The following is an 18,060-nucleotide window of genomic DNA, read 5'->3' on the forward strand; positions in this document are numbered from 1 at the left end:
AGCATGAACGGGGGAGGGGCAAAGAGAGAGGAAGACACAGAATCAGAAACAGGCTCCAGGCTCCGAGCCATCAGCCCAGAGCCTGACGCGGGGCTCGAACTCACGGACCGCGAGATCGTGACCTGGCTGAAGTCGGACGCTTAACCGACTGCGCCACCCAGGCGCCCCAGTAGATAACTTTTTAAAGGCTTTGTTGGAAAGAAATATCCATTCTATGATTCCATTAGCCTGCCAGAATACTCCTGTAGGAGAATGAGGTGATGGTAAAATTAACAAGGAAATAGGTAGCGAGGGGTTAATTTGAGTAAGCTGACTGGAAGCAATTTTTTGCTCAATCCATTGTAATTCTTGGGATGCTTCTGGAATTAATTTTCTAGGGCTATTTAAATTGGAATCCCGTTTAAGTACATCAAAAAGATGAGTCAGTTGAGAAATAGGTATTCATAGAGTAAGACGTAGCCAGTTAATGTCTCCTAATAACTTCTGGAAATCATTTAATGTATGCAAGGTATTTCTAAGAATTTGAATATTTTGAGGCATTATTGAATTTTGTACTAATTTTTGACCTAAATACAATAAAGAATCTTCACATTCAATTTTTTTTTTCTTCAATAATAAGGCCATATTCTGAGAAGGTTGTCTGAGCTGCTAAAAAGGGTGCATGTAAATCATGTCATATGGGTAAAGTTAATAGGATGCCATCCATGTAATGGATGATCTTAGCATGAGGAAAATGAGATTGCAAATATCGGAGAGGTTCTGCAACAAAAAGCTGACAAAGAGTGGGCCTATTTAACATTCCTTAGGGTAAAAGTTTCCATTGAAATCTGCTTATAAGCTTGTCATGATTAATTACAGGATCAGAGAACACAAATCTCTCTGAATCTTTAGGGTTTAAGGGAATGGAGAAAAAAATCCTTAAGATCAATAATTATAATTCTCCAGTCTCAAGGGATAGCAGCAGGCATTGGAAGGCCAATCTGTAGAGCCCCCATAAGTTGTATGATTTTATTTATGGCTCAGAGATCAGTCAGCATTCACCATTTTCTAGGTTTCTTTTTTATGACAAAAACCAGAGAATTCCAGGGACTAGTTGAAGGCTCATTATGTCCCTCTTCTAATGTTCAGAAACTACAGATTTTAAAGATGTTTTTCTTGAGAAAGCAGCTACTGCTCTATCCATATGGGCTCATCAATAAGCCATTTTAAAGGCAGCACATATTTTTTTTTGTTCTCTGGCAGTGGCCTCTAGGATAAATTTGGATATCCTAGCCTTGTGGCTTTATGTTTGGGGAAAATATCGAGGGGGTGTTTTATTGTCTTGTTGATTTTTATCTAATCCCTTCAATGGGTCATATCCCACGGCACACATTATATTTTTATTTTGAGTAGATACAGATGGTATATTACTATATGTACCCCATTGTTGAAGTAAATCTCTATCCCATAGATTAATTGCAATGTTAGCCACATAGGGTTTAAGAGTTGCTATCTGATCCTCCTGTCCTTCACATATCATAATCTGTTGACTTCTTTTTATTCCCCCTGAGGAGACAAGTCCTGTAAAAATTACAGGCCTGTTTTCAACAGGCCAAGATGAAGGCCAAAATTTTTCAGATATGATGGTAATGTCAGCTCCAGTGTCTAGTAATCCTATAAAAGTTTTATTATTAATTTTAAGATGTATTTTGGGGTAAGGATCTTTCAAAAAAGTTTGCCAATATAATTGTTTTCTAGTTCTGCCAAAACCTCCAGTTCTGATAACAGTATTGCTTTGGACCTCTATATAAGGAAGAATAAATAATTTAGAAATTTTATCTCCTGGTTGAGTAGTATAAGGGTTATCAGCCAATATTATAACTTGAATTTCATTTTCATAATCACAATCAATAACATCAGGATGCACATGAATACCTTTAAGTGTAAGACTACCCCATCCAAAAATAAGGCCTACTGTGCACTTTTCCAAAAGCTCATAAATTCTTGTTCTAACTTTAATGACACCTAAAGAAGGCTGTAAAACAACTGGGTGTATAGCAGGGAGATCTAAGGCAGTACTCCCAGTTGCTGCATGACAGAGGTCTGTGACCCGTTGATGTTGTGATGTTGAAACCCATTGCTGGCTGGATAAAGGCTCATTTGTTTGTTGGGCCCTGAGCTAGGCCCCGTGAGAAATTTCCCTGATTTTGATCAATCTTAGGAGATGGAAGAGGATGCCCATCTTTGTGATATTTGGAATGGCACCGACTGGCCCAATGATATCCTTTTTCACAATGAGGGCATAAAGCAGTTGTAGATATTAATTTAGATAGATTATTAATACTGGTATTATTATCATTATGCCTGTCTTTTTAAAATTTGTCCTTTATTCTTCGACAGTCTTTTTTCATATGGCCAATTTTTCTACAACCAAAGAATTTGGTGTTAGATTTAATTTTTTTAATGTTTATTTATTTCTCAGACAGAGAGAGACAGAGACACAGAATCTGAAGCAGGCTCCAGGCTCCAAGCTGTCAGCACAGAGCCCGATGCAGGGCTGGAACTCACAGACTGTGAGATCATGACCTGAGCGGAAGTTAGTTGCTCAACTGACTGAGCCACCCAGGTGCCCCGAATTTGGTGTTAGATTTAAAAGGCCCTATCCCTCTTATAGTGACAGCAAGTAGGTTCATATTGTAAAGTGGGGTACCAATATCAGCACATGCTTTCACATAGTCAGCCATGGATCCAGCAGCCTCTCTTATAGGACAAAAAGCTCACTGGCATTCTGAATTAGCATTATCATAAGCCACAGTAGGAAGGAACAAATCCCTTAGGCCCACTTGAGGAATTGTTTTAGCCAAAACATCTCTTAATCTCGCTATAAAGTCAACATAAGGTTCAATATTTCCCTGTTTAACATTTACATTTGAGGGGGCAACCTCCCCTGGAGTAGCGATACGTTGCCAAGCCATCTTACAATTTCGTACTTGTATTGCTTGATTACTCATACCACGTTGATCTCTTAGTTGAGAATATTCTCCTTGTCCAAAAAGTTGTTCTTTGTCAATAGGAATATTATCATGAATGTTTCTTTCCTCTTGAATCTTAGCCTGATCTTCCCACCAAGTCATAGATTATAAATATTCAGCATGGGATAAAACAGTTCTAGCCAATATTTCCCAATCTTTAGGAATCAAGCATTCAGTGTCAGCAAATGCTGAAAGTAAGCCCTGCATATAAGGAGAGTTAGTGCCATATTGGGCACAAGCCATTTTAAGACCTTTCAAAATTTTACAGGGATCTGAGGGTATTCAGCATTATAGCCTCCATTAGGATATTGTGCATTTGGTGGAATAGCATTCAGAGTAACTGGAAATATTTCTGATACAAGTTGTATCAATTCCAAATCTCCTTCCTCTTTAGTCTTAATCAACCCTTGTATCAGAGGTGTAATGATAGGGCCTTCATGTTCCTTGGAAGGAACTATTATTTGAAGCTGGTCATTAGAAAAAGGATTGGAAGTGACTGGATAGTCAGTCTTTCATTTAACATGAGTAGTAATTTTTATATTTTCAGGTAAAGGAGAGGGTATACTTTATTATAAGGGGGGGCAGTAGTCTCCAAGTTATAATTTGTGGGTGGAGGCAGAGGCAATTCTGGTAAAGTATCTTCCTCAGGCACTATAGCCTTGATTTCTTCAGAAGAAGATTCATCCTCAAAACTATCAGATGTAAAATCTGACTCATCTCCTTCTTCTCGATGAGTTTTTAATTTAGGTGAACTTATGTTTTGTTCTGAGTCAGTCTGTAAAGGCTAGAAAACCATCTCAATTAAAGAGCATAAATACCAAACTTTTAAAGAAATGATATCTCCATTTTGATGAGCATGTCTAAGTGTTTTCATAATTAATCTCCATTGTTTAAATTCTAAAAGATTTTTTCCAGAAGGGTTAAACTGATAGCAATCTTTTCTAACCAAGTACCAGAGCTCATCAAAAGTTCCCCTTTTCACTTTTACTCTTGAACTTCGAATATAGTACAAAGTAATTTAGAGTAAGCTTCATGATCATGATACTGGGAATTTCCCATACTTCACTAGCCCAAAGCTGGACTGACCTGTCCTACTGCTCCGCTTTGGTCCTTTGCCACTGTAAACTGAAGTAGTCTCGAAGACTGTTGGCTGGGCCATGTGGTATCCTGCTTACTACGCCAAATGTTGCAGGAGTATGGCCGGAGTCGCAAAAGATGAGTCTGGAAACAAAGTGCAGTTAAGTGAAAGTCCTCATACTCGAGTCGAAATGAGGCCCTGACTCCAGAATGAAGTTTCTTTTTATTAGGATAATTGCTAAAGACTATGTGTAAAAAGTCAGCTAAGCAAGTGTGTTAATCAATCTAATGGTTTAACTTTTCAAGGTTGAATTCCAACTTAATTGGTTTCTATAACACTAGGAAGGGTTGGGTGTGAAGGAGGATCTGGCCCTGGTCAATGTTAATGGCTCTAGGCTTTCCTTAGGAGCCCCAGTTGTGTTCAGCTGTGTAAACACGTCCTAAGGCCTTGCACATTCTCCAGCCCTTCCCTTTTGAAGTCTTTTCCTTTGATGCTTCTCTCCTGCATCTCCCACACTTTATGACACCTATTTTGGCTATTCAGGACTATTTTACTTCCTTCTTGGTTCTGTCAGCTGTGTTTGGACAGTTGAGGTTGCAAGTTATTTGGGTTCCAGATCACTGAGGTGTGACTTGCTGTTTATGGCACCTAAAATTTCTTGGGATATTGGGGCATCTGGGTGGCTCAGTCAGTTAAGGGTTCAACTCTTTATTTCAGCTCAGATCATGATCTCATGGTTTGTGAGATTGAGTCTGCATTGGGTTCTATGCTGACAGTGTGGAGACTGCTTGGTATTCTCTTTCTCCCTCTCTGACCCTCCCAAACTTGGGCACACATTCATATTCTCTCTCTCTCTCTCTCTCTCTCTCTCTCTCTCAAAATAAATAAGTAAACATTTAAAAATTTTTCTTGGAATATAAATATTGTCAGATATTTTCAAATCATTTCTTTAATATAAATTTTCAAAATCATTACTTGTTATGGGGCACCTGGGTGGTTCAGTCAGTTGAGTGTCTAACTTCAGCTCATATCATGATCTCATGGTTTGGTTCATAAGTTCAACCACAACATGAGGCTCGCTGTTATTGTGGAACATGCTTTAGATCCTCTGTCCCCTCTCCCTGACCCTCCCCTGTTGGTGCTCTCTCTCTCTCAAAAATAAACATTAAAAAATTATTACTTGTTTCATTAAGAAATAGTTTATTCAAAACTGTTTTATTTCTGTTGGGAAGCTAGTTTTCATTTCCCAATGCTCTTTGGCCTTTGCTCTTTTCCTCTTTAAAGACACTTGGTAGAAATCCTCCTATGTATTTGGAGTCCTATTTGAGATACATTAATTCTTTCTTCTGAAGTTGGCCTATTGTTTTCATGAGTAATGAACATTATCCAGAAGACTTGGAGAAGCACAGAAAAGACTGGCTTACCAACACCTTTGAAATTATCAAACTTCCCCAGACGGTTCCAATTTACTCTTATTTCTAGAAAAAAGTCTACATGTAATTACCTTATTCCTCTATTTCTAGAGCCAGGCAAATATTCAACCCTGTCCCCCGACTCACTATTTCCCAAAATACTGGAGTGCAGGAACTCTAAGAATGGCAATCTTAAATCTAGAGCTGTAACTGACAATAATTAGATTAAGTTGGGTTCTAGTACTCTCTCTGTTCTTTCTTAACTTTGTGATCTTGAGAGCAAGACACTTTGCACTCTGAAGTTGTTTCCTCATCCAATGCGGTGATAATAACCTATGCTTTTTCTGCTTCCCAATCCTCTTATAAAGATTGAATAAGAAATGTAGATGATAGGGGAGCCTGAGTGGCTCAGTTGGTTAAGCATCCAACATCAGCTCAGGTCATGATCTCCCAGTTTGTGGGTTCGAGTCTGGCATGGGGCTCTGTACTGACAGCTCAGAGCCTGGAGCCTGCTTCAGATTTTGTGCCTCTCTGTCCCTCCTCTGCTCATGCTCGGCCTCTGTCTCTCTCAAGAATAAATTTAAAATTTTTTAAATAAAAAAAATAGATGAAAATTATTTTTAAATTATATTGATTAAACATAAAGACACAGGGGGAGGTAGTATTAAAAAAGGAATCAGGGAAAGCAGATAGTGCCCCTCTTAAACTATAAAACACACAGGATATTATTAAATATCCAAAAGGGTGTATTAGTATAGAAGAGATGAAGATTTGAAGTAGTGTCCAGGGTAGAGGCAATACTGGCTGAGGCTTCTGAGAGTAACAGAAAGAACCATTTACCTGTCCCCTACCATTAGTTAGTTAGGTCCAGCCATTCAGAGGAGAAAGTTATGATTAGGATTACATATCTCTGAAGAAATCAATATCAGACACTGACCATAGCCATAGGGAAACAATGAGGATACAATAGGACACAGTCAATATCTCCTATGGATGAATTATGTAGATAGAATTCAAAGTCTCTAAAAATTTTGTCAGGAATGGATTTGAAACAAATCTAAAGGACACTACAGTTGTAAAGAGGAGAGCCTGAGGGGAGAATAGGTTACTTAGAAATATTGTTTGGACAAGGATACTTTTGTTGAGAGGCATATAAATAAGGTTTAAAGAACATCCTTAATTCAGTACAGTTGTACAATATCTGATCTGGTTAAATATATCAGATAATCAAATCTAAATAAAGATAAAATATGCTAAAACTTAATCTACTAAGAAAACATTGAATATACACATTTTTGTCCTTGCTCACACTGTTTCTATGTCAAGTATGTCCTTATTTCTCCTGTCTATCCAGTCTTAAAAATTATTGAAGATTCAGCTTAAATTTTACTTCACTGTAGACCCACATAATCTTTTCTATACAGTAAAGTCCATGAAGGTACCTATCAAGGACAATACAGTAAGTTTTACTCTATAACATATTGAAATTGAACCCAATTTCTTATAGAGATATTAAGACTTTCATAGTTAATTTATATTGGTAGATTAAGACTTTCATATTTCTTTCTTTATGGGAAACTGAATTCTGGGTATAAACTAGACAGAATATCGGTGTATGTTGATCATATAATTAATCTATATTTCTCAGTATCATGAAAACAGTAGGAGGTCAATAAAGGCCTGTTTAATGATTTAAAGAAAAAAAATCCTATCTATCTATCTATCTACATATATATATATATATATATATAGTCACTGCATCTTGGTAGATTGGTTGAACTTGGAGAATACAAATACAAATGGAGCCAAAGTTAGAGATACAACATGGCAGAGGAGTAGTGGGACCCAATGTTCCCTTGTCCCTTAAACACAGCAGTGTTGAGGCCAAAGGACTTTGAATTTCAAGAGTCTAGGCTGCAGAGTAACAAAGATATCTCTAGAGACCCATGGGGGCAACCTGGCAAGCCATAGGTGCATGATTGTGAACTGGGAAAGAGAAAATGAGCTGCAGAGGCACTGAGGGGAGGGATTCCCTTCTGCAGAGAGACAAAGGGAAGAGAGAGAGGCTGAGGAAGCATAGGACTATATTGGGACAAGAAAAAAAAAATGGACCTGGATGGTGAAAGACCAAATCTATAACTGCGGGGCTTCCTCTGGACTGGGGCCAGCTGTACATTTCACTCACTGAGGAAGCTGCAAGCCAGCCCCAGTATCACTAACTAGTTCAGAGGTGCAGTCCTCAGTGGGAGAAAGCAATTCTCTCCCTGGAGTACTGTGGGAAGAAGGTATATAACCTTTCAAAGGACAAAGACTGCCTTCACCTGCCAGCCAGAGAACATATATCGGCTGCACAGAATGGCAGTCCCCCAGTACCGAGGCACATGGAGTGGGACATTTTAAGACATCAAGGGTTTATTTTTTTTTTTTAATTTTTTTTTTCAATGTTTATTTTCATTTTTGGGACAGAGAGAGACAGAGCATGAATGGGGGAGGGGCAGAGAGAGAGGGAGACACAGAATCGGAAACAGACTCCAGGCTCTGAGCCATCAGCCCAGAGCCCGACGCGGGGCTCGAACTCACGGACCGCGAGATCGTGACCTGGCTGAAGTCGGACGCCCAACCGACTGCGCCACCCAGGCGCCCCAAGACATCAAGGGTTTAAATCCCAGCCAAGAACCATGGAGGCATGAGAGTCAGCAAAGCAGGACAAACAGCCTCAATAATGCCCACTGCACTGGTAGGAGAGCCTGAACAGAGTGGTTTGGGACACCCGGTCTGTGGAGGAGAGACAGGGGTGTCACCATTTTTCTCCCCATCACCAACAGGATGGGGCCTAGGGAATGAAGAGCAGGCCCACATTGGAGGGAGGACCCACCTACCCTTCCATGCCTGGTAACTGTGTATCTACTGGAGCAGGATTGACACTGATGAACCAGACAGCCCCTCCTACAGACCACACTGCCACCCATTCCAAGGCAACCAGTAGTTTTCCATTTTCTGACTTAATTCTTGGATATTTCATATATATATATATATATATATATATTCTTTCTTCCTTTTCTCCTTATTTCTTCCCTCCTCTAGTCTGGTTATTATGGTTGTTGGTTTGTTTAAACATACATATTTAATCTATATTCTTTATACTAGTACTGTATCTCCTTCTTTATTTTCCCCTTTCTCTCTCTGGATTAAGCCATAGTGTTTCTCTGCCTAGTCAGTTTTCTTTTCTTTTCCTTTTTCCCTGCCCCTGTCATATCTCTCTTTTTATGGGATAAGGCCTCTTCCATCAACAATGCCACCACCTCATTGTTTTTGCAGTAGGGGGTGTTTTTTTTTCTGTTTTTCTTTTTTTTGTTGTTGTTGTTATCTTTTCCAGGGCCACTTCAACAAATAAATCAAAGCACACTTGGTGGAGGGTACAAAACATCACTACGAGTAGGAAGATAAAGCAACCAAAGTCACAACAGAGGGCAAGTAAAACATCAAAAAACATCTCTTGAAGGGTCAGGCCCTGGACAGTGTATGACTCCTCTTTAATATAAGAGTGCTCTCAAGTGCAGGACACATAACAAATTATTAAAACATATAAGGGACAGAAAATTAGCCAAAATAAGAAAACAGAAGAATTCACCACAAAAGAAGTACCAGGAAGAAGTGACAGCTAAATAATTGATCAAAACAGATATGAACAATATATCTGAACAAAAATTTAGAATAATAGTCATAATATTAATCTCTGGGCTACAAAAAAGCATAGAAGACAGGAGAGAATCTATTGCTGCAGAGACCAAGGAACTAAAAAATAGTCATGATGAAATAAAAAATGCTGCAAATGAGGTGCAAAATAAACTAGAGGCAGTTACAGAGAGGATTGAAGAGGTAAAAGGAAGAATAGGTGAATTAGAAGATAAAATTATGGAAGAAGATGAAGCTGAGAAAAAGAGAAATAAAAAATTCTGGACCACGAGGGGAGAATTAGAGAACTAAGTGAATCAATGAAATGGAATAATATCCATATCATAGGAGTTCCAGAAAAAAAGAGAGGGAAATGGGTGGAAGGTGTATTTGAACAAATCATAGTTGAGAACTTGCACAATCTGGAGAAGGAAACAGACATGAAATCCAGGAGGCACAGAGAACTCCTTTCAGATGTAACCTAAATCAACCTTCTGCATGACATATCATTGTGAAACTGGCAAAAACACAAAGATAAAGAGAGAATTCTGAAAGCAGCTAGGGACAAAAGAGCCTAAACCTACAAGGGTGGACACATAAGGGTAGTAACATACCTATCTGCTGAAAGTTAGGCCAGAAAGGAGTGGCAGGAAATTTTTAATGTGATGAACAGGAAAAATATGCAGGCAAAATCCTTTAGCCAGCAAACCTGTCATTCAGAATAAAAAGAGAGACAAAGGTTTTCCAAGACAAGCAAAAACTGAAGCAATTCATCACCACTAAACCAGCTCTACAAGAGATCCTAAGGGGTGCTCGGTGAGTGGAATGAGGCAAAGACCACAAAGGACCAGAGACATCACTACAAGCATGAAACCGACAGATAACACAATGAATCTAAACCCATATCTTTCACTAATAACACTGAATGTAAATGGACTAAATGCTCCAATCAAAAGACATAGGGTATCAGAATGGATATAAAAATAAAACAAGACCCATCTATTTGCTGTCTACAAGAGACCCATTTTAGACCTGAGGACACCTTCAGATTGAATGTGAGGGGATGGAGAACCATCTATCATGCTACTGCAAGTCAAAAGAAAGCTGGAGTAGCCATGTTTATATCAGACAAACTCAATTTTTTTTTTAATTTTTTTTTTCAACGTTTTTTTTATTTTTATTTTTTATTTATTTATTTTTTTAATTTTTGGGACAGAGAGAGACAGAGCATGAACGGGGGAGGGGCAGAGAGAGAGGGAGACACAGAATCGGAAACAGACTCCAGGCTCTGAGCCATCAGCTCGGAGCCCGACGCGGGGCTCGAACTCACAGACCGCGAGATCGTGACCTGGCTGAAGTCGGACGCTCAACCGACTGCGCCACCCAGGCGCCCCACAATTTTAAACTAAAGGCTGTACTAAGAGATGAACAAGGGCATTGTATCATAATTATGGGGTCTATCCATCAAAATATATAATGTCTATGTACCGAATTCGGAAGCACCCAAACATATAAAACAATCACAAACATAAGCAATCTTATTGGTAAGAAATTGGTAATGCAGGGGACTTTAATACTCCACCTACAACAATGGACAGATCATCCATATACAAAGTCAATAAAGAATCAATGGCCCTGAATGATACACTGGACGGGATGGACTTGACAGATATATTCAGAACTTTTCATCCAAAAGCAGCAGAATACAAATTCTTCTTGAGTAAACACAGAACATTTTCCAAGATAGATCACATACTGGGTCACAAAACAGTCCTCAATAAATATAAAAGAATTGAGATCACATCATGCACATTTTCACATCACAATGCCATAAACTTGAAATCAACCACAGGAAAAAGTTTGAAAAACCTCCAAATGCATGGAGGTTAAAGAGCATCCTACCAAAGAATGAATGGGTCAGCCAAGAAATTAAAGAGGAAATTTAAAAATATATGGAAACAAATGAAAATGAAAACACAACCATCCAAACCCTTTGGGATGCAGCAAAGGCAGTCCTAAGAGGAAAATACATTGCAATCTAAGCCTATTTCAAGAGACAAGAAAAATCCCAAATACAAAATCTAATAGCACACCTAAAGGAACTAGAAGAAGAAAAATAAAGAAACCCCAAAGCCGGCAGAAGAAGAGAAATAATAATAAATCAGAGCAGAAATAAACAATGCAGGATCCAAAAAACCAGTAGAACAGACCAATGAAACCAAGAGTTGGCTTTTTGAAAAAAATAAACAAAATTGAAAAACCTCTAGCCAGGTTTCTCAAAAAGAAAAGAGAGAGGATCCAAATGGATAAAATCATGAATGAAAAAGGATTCATTACAGCCAATTCCTCAGACATACAAGAAATTATCAGGGAATACTATGAAAAATTGTATGCCAACAAACTGGAAAACCTGGAAGAAATGGACACATTCCTAGTCACCCACACACTACCAAAATTCAAACGGGAAGAAATATAAACTTTGAACAGATCCATAACTAATGATGAAATTGAATCAGTTATCAAAAGACTCCCAAAAATTGAGAGTCCTGGGCCAGATGGCTTCCCAGGGGAATTCTACCAGACATTTAAAGCAGAGTTAACACCTATCCTTAAGCTGTTCCAAAAAATAAAATGGAAGGAACGTTTCTGGACTCATTCTTATAAGGCAGCATTACCCTGATTCCCAAACCAGACAGAGACCCCCCAAAAAAGAATTACAGGACAATATCTTTGATGAATATGGATGCAAAAATTCTGAACAAGATACTAGCAAATTATACTTAACACCATATAAAAAGAATTATTCACCATGATCAAGTGGGATTCATTCCTGGGCTGCAGAGCTGGTTCAATATTCACAAATCAATCAATGTGACACATCACATTAATAAAAGAAAGGATAAGAATCATATGATCCTGTCAATCAATGCAGAGAAAGCATTTGACAAAATATAGTATCCTTTCTCAATAAAACCCTCAGGAAAGTTGGGACAGAAGGAACATACCTAAACATCATAAATGCCATATATGAAAAGCCCACAGCTAATACCCTCAATGTAGAAAAACAGAGCTTTCCACATGAGATCAGGAACACTACAGGGATGTCCACTCTCACCATTGTTGTTTACCATAGTATTGGAAGTCCTAGCCTCAGCAATCAGACAACAAAATGAAATAAAATTCATCAAAATTGGCAAAGAAGAAGTCAAACTTCCAGTTTTTACAGATGACATGGTACTCTACATGGAAAAGCCGAAAGATTCCACCAAAAGGCTCATAGAACTGATACATGAATTCAGCAAAGTGTCAGGGTACAAAATCAATGTACAAAAATTGGTTGCATTTCTACACACCAATAGTGAAACAACAGAAACAAATCAAGAAATTGATCCCATTCACAATTGCACCAAGAAGCATAAAATACCTAGGGATAAACCTAACCAAAGATGTAAAATGTCTGTATGCTGAAAACTATAGAAAACTTATGAAGGTAATTGAAGAAGACATAAAGAAATGGAAAAACATTCCGTGCTCATGGATTGGAAGAATAAATATTGTTAAAATGTCAATACTACCCAAAGCTATCTACACATTCAACGCAATACCAATCAAAATTGCACCAGCATTCTTCTCAAAGCTAGAACATCAATCCTAAAATTTGTATGGAACCACAAAAGACCCCGAATAGCCAAAGCAATTTTGAAAAAGAAAACCCAAGCGGGAGGCATCACAATCCCAGACTTTAGCCTCTACCTCAAATCTGTAATCATCAAGACAGTATGGTATTGGCAGAAAGACAGACACATAGACCAATGAAATAGAATAGAGACCCCAGAATTGGACCCACAAATGTATGGCCAACTAATCTTTGACAAAGCAGGAAAGAGTATCCTATGGACAAAAGACAGTCTCTTTAGCCAATGGTGCTGGGAGAACTGGACAGCAACATGCAGAAGAATGAAACTAGACCACTTTCTTACACCATACACAAAAATAAACTCAAGATACATGAAAGACCTAAGTGTGAGACAGGAAACCATCAAAACCCTAGAGGAGAAAGAAGGCAACAACTTCTTTGACCTCAGCTGCAGCAATTTCTTGGTCAACACATTTCCAAAGGCAAGGAAATTCAAAGCAAACATGAACTATTGGGACCTCATGAAGATAAAAAACTTCTGCACTTCAAAGGAATCAGTCAACAAAACTAAAGGCAACTGACAAAATGTGAAAAAATATTTGCAAATGACATATCAGATAAAGGGTTAGTGTCCAAAATCTGTAAAGAACGTACCAAATTCAACACCTGAGAAACAAACAATCCAGTGAAGAAATGGTCAGAAGACATGAATAGACACTTCTTCAGAGACTTCAAGATGGCCAACAGACACATGAAAAGATGCTTAACATCACTCATCATCAAGGAAATACAAATAAAAAACACACTGAGATACCACCTCACACCAGTCAGAGTGCCTAAAATTAACTCAGGAAACAACAGATATTGGCGGGGATATGGAGAAAAGGGAACCCTCTTGCACTGTTGGTGTGAATGCAAACTAGTGCAGCCACTCTGGAAAACAGTGTGGAGGTTCCTCAAAGAATTAAAAATAGAACTACCCTACAACCCATTAATAGTACTTCTAGGAATTTATCCAAAGGTTACAGGAGGGCTGATTCATAGGGGCACATGTACCTCAATGTTTATAGCAGTGCTTTCAACAATAGACAAATTATGGAAATTGCCTACATGTCTATCAACTGATGAATGGATAAATATGATGTGGTTTATATATACAATGGAATACTACATGGCAATGAGAAAGAATGAAATCATGCCATTTGCAGCAATGTAGATGGAAGTGGAAGGTATTATGCCGAATGAAATTATTCAGTCAGAGAAAGACAGATATCATGTTTTCACTCATGTGGATCTTGAGAAACTTAACAGAAGACCATGGGGGAAGGGAAGGGGAAACAAACAAACAAACATAGTTAAACACAGAAAAGGAGAGAGGCAAAACATAAGATATTCTTAAATATAGAGAACAATCTGAGTGTTGGGGTTTAGGGAAGAGGGGAAAATGGGTGATGGGCATTGAGGAGGGTACTTCTTGCTATGAGTACTGGGTGTTGTAGGTAAGCAATGAACCACGGAAATCTACCCCAGAAACAAAGAACACACTCTACATACTGTATGTTAGCCATTTTGACAATAAATTATATTTAAAAACAAAAACAAAACCAAAAAATAAATGGAGCCAAATTCTACCTTGATCTCCATTAATTATTTTACCATATTACAGTATACTCTGTCTTTTGTAGTTTTGTAAAATGTGTTTATAAGCTGTTAACTATTAAAACATTAAAAATGTTTCTTGAATGTTGTTTTCTTTTTGCTTTGATGTCATATTTGTTTCTATTAAGAAAAAAAGGATACTTTATGCCTCCTTTCCTCAGTAGGGAAGCAGAGGTGTGAAGGACTGGATGTTGAAGAAAGATAATACTTCACAAGATTAGTTACTCTTTCCTTCCTTCATCTATATTCCCAGCTCTTTCTTTTATTTCCAATAAATTAAATAAAGTGTTGATAAAATAAATGTGTGATTTCCATCCAAATTATTTAAAGTGCCACTTTCTTGTGCTTTTTACAGTACCCAAGAATCTGCTCCTGCTCTTGTTTCTACTCCACCTCCAGGTCTAGCTTGCCATTTTTTTGGTTCCTCTGTCTCCTCTGGGCCATTCTTCTTTTGCAGTGGTGGCTTAATTTTACATTTCAACATATGTGAGACTGGTAAATGAAAGAGCAACTATGGGAGGAAGAAGACCACAGAAGAACCAAATATAGCTTAGGACAAAAACGGGAGAAGGCATATAAGGAAAACGTAAACTTTGTTATTTGTTATTGGTAGCTTATAGGCTGGTTGCATATGGACCTCAAATTCTATTTAGTATTACCTCTTAGTACCCTACTTCAGCATATATCCTTTGGTATCCACTGCCAATGACATAAAACCCCCAATTTATTGGCCTGGCATCTAATGTAGCCTCAGTCTCCTTTATTCAGTCACACCATCACCCATTGCTCCACTCCAGCCAAATTAGTGCTTTCACTCTCTCATGCTTTTTTATCTGTGCCTCCTGACACCTCTTCCTGGAATATACCCTCTACTTTTCAGTCCATTAAAATCCCACAATCCTTAACCCTGATGGTTTACCTTGATCCTTAACCCACCTGATTCAGGAATATTTCTACATTCTTATCACATTCAGTGACATCTCTTTCTTTTGTGTTCCTATAGTACCAATTAGCTGGACCACACTTATACTTAGCATATATTCTTAGCATACCTGGTATAGAATCTAAATCAGATAGGACATTTAAAGATTGCCACTGTGTAACAAGAATTTAAGAGGGCAATCCAGGTGAAAAGAGTCAGAGAATAGAAGGCAGTTCTTTAGGAGACCTGAATTGATTCTATAATTGCAGGATTGAGAAAATATTATTTATCAATAATATAGAATGAAGGAGTATGACCTGATGGAAAGTAAGAGAATTAAAAACCCTTTCTTCCCCCAACTCCATACGATTCCTTGATGTAGTCACTGTCAAATGCTCTCATTTCAGGGGAAGAAATAGTGAGAGTCAAAGCATTGCCAGAGTTCAATAGTGAGTAATCCCTTTGTAAGCGGTGTTGGAATAGGGACTCAGATCTAGATATCCTTTCCCAATCCTCTTATTTTTTCACTATCTTATGCTATCTTTTGAGTTACTTATTTAACTCATACATATGTTATTTTTATTTTATTCTCTAAACTCCCTAAAGGTGGGGACTGAGATGTATTCATCTATATTTCTTACAGTACAGTTTAGCACAGTACTTGGGCACCAGTTTAAAAATCTATAAATAGTTGCTAATTGACAGATTTGTTTTTTTAGTTTCTTAAATAGTTTATGTTTTCACTTTATAATTTTTCAACTTCTACTAATTTAAATAATAATAAATTCCCAGCAGGTAAACTGCAGTGTTCTCCAATATATCTATGCCAGCACTGTGAAGCAGAGATTGCTAATTACCATCCTTGTAATCTTGAGTATGTCACTGTCTCTCTCTGGGCTTGATTTCTTCATTTCTGAAGCCATGGGCTTGTAATGCTTTCTAAGTTATCTTTCAGTTCTCACATTTAAATAATGTTAATTTCTCATTTTAAAATTGTTTTTAAAACTCTCAGTGCAAGAGTTTAATACTTTACATTAGCAAGATATGACATAATAATTATCATCTTGGGGTGCCTGTGTGGTTCAGTTGGTTAAGCATTCAACTCTTGATATTGGCTCAAGTCATGATCTCACAGTTTCACAGGATCAAGCCCTGCTTTGGCTCTGTGCTGACAGAACAGAACCTGCTTGGGATTCTATCTCTCCCTCTCTCTCTGCCCCTCCCCTGCTCTCTCTTTCTTTCAAAATAAATAAATAAACATTTAAGAAATAACTACTATCTTAACAAGATGCAAAAACCAAAAATTCACATCATATCAGTTTTTGCTGATTGAACACTAGAATGGTGAGTTCATTCTACCAAACAGATTTATTTCACTTTATCTCTGTTACTTTGGGTTCTAACAGTGAGGAAGTATTCATTTCTACCCTTCCCTTGGACATTAAAGTTGGGCAATCCTGGGCTGAAATGTCAGCTTCACTATTAACTATTTGACTTTGAGTGAGTTACTCAATCTCTCTATGATTGGTTTCCTCACTGGGAATCGAAGCTAAAAATTCTCAACTTTGCAGGAATTTCATGAGGATAAAGAGAAAATATGCATGAAAGTTCTTAGTACAATGGTGTCTAGTAGATGTGAAACATCCTAATGATGATGATCTATATCATGTATGATTGGTTTTACTAAGAGGTTGGCTTTTTGTTACATAGTTTTAATGGAATGCTAATACTTGATGAGGATTTAATCACTCTTCAATTAAGCTTGAAGTTTGAGAGATTGGAATGCTGAAAGAACATGGAATAACCTCTCCTGACATCCCTCTCAGCACATAGCCTATCAGTTCAGATTTAGGATTTACATGAGACAAAGGAGAAGGAATTAAAAATAGTAGATGGCTGGAGAGGTGTTTATAAATGGCTTAAATGAAACAGAAGCATGTGAGAAAAGTTCACGCAGTCAAAAGAATTTGTATGAGATGGCTTTCAACACATATAGCCATTCTAGTCCTCTGCATAAAAATAGTATTCTCAATATCTAGTAACAGAGGCTGATTCAAGGATATAGCAAATCTTTGTCATATACAAATAAGCTCTGGGTGAGATGACTGTTCTCATGAAAATTAAAACTTACTCTTATTTAAATCTCAGAAATCTACTACCAGTAATTAGGTCTTCACATCTTCGTTTGACTCAGTTTACAAATTTGATGTTTAAGTCTCAAAAGTTGACTCAGGAAGGCCACAGATAAGAGAGGTGACATGAATCAGGTTCAAAAATAAGAATAAAAATGAATAAATGAAATAAAGAAAGAAAGAAAGAAAGAAAGAAAGAAAAGAAAGAAAAGAAAGTCACTTAAGAATAAGGTAAATAGGGGCACCTGGGTGGCTCCGTCAGTTAAGCGTCTGAATCTTGATCTTGGCTCAGGTTGTGACCTCATGTTTCATAAGATCCAGCCCAGTGTCAGGCTCTGCGCTGAGTAACCTTACGCCAGAAAAATGACAATAATTGCTTTATGGAAAGTCAAATTGTTAAAAGTCTTTCAGGCCTGGGTTTTGTCATGTTTCTGCTACCTCTTTGGCCCTGACTGTTACTGATGCACATGTGCTGGAACCTAGAATTGCTGATAATTATGAGGAAATGCTGCTGCTGTAGGAAAAGATTGTGGC

Source organism: Lynx canadensis, chromosome X (assembly GCF_007474595.2).
Source record: "Lynx canadensis isolate LIC74 chromosome X, mLynCan4.pri.v2, whole genome shotgun sequence".
NCBI lineage: Eukaryota > Metazoa > Chordata > Mammalia > Carnivora > Felidae > Lynx > Lynx canadensis.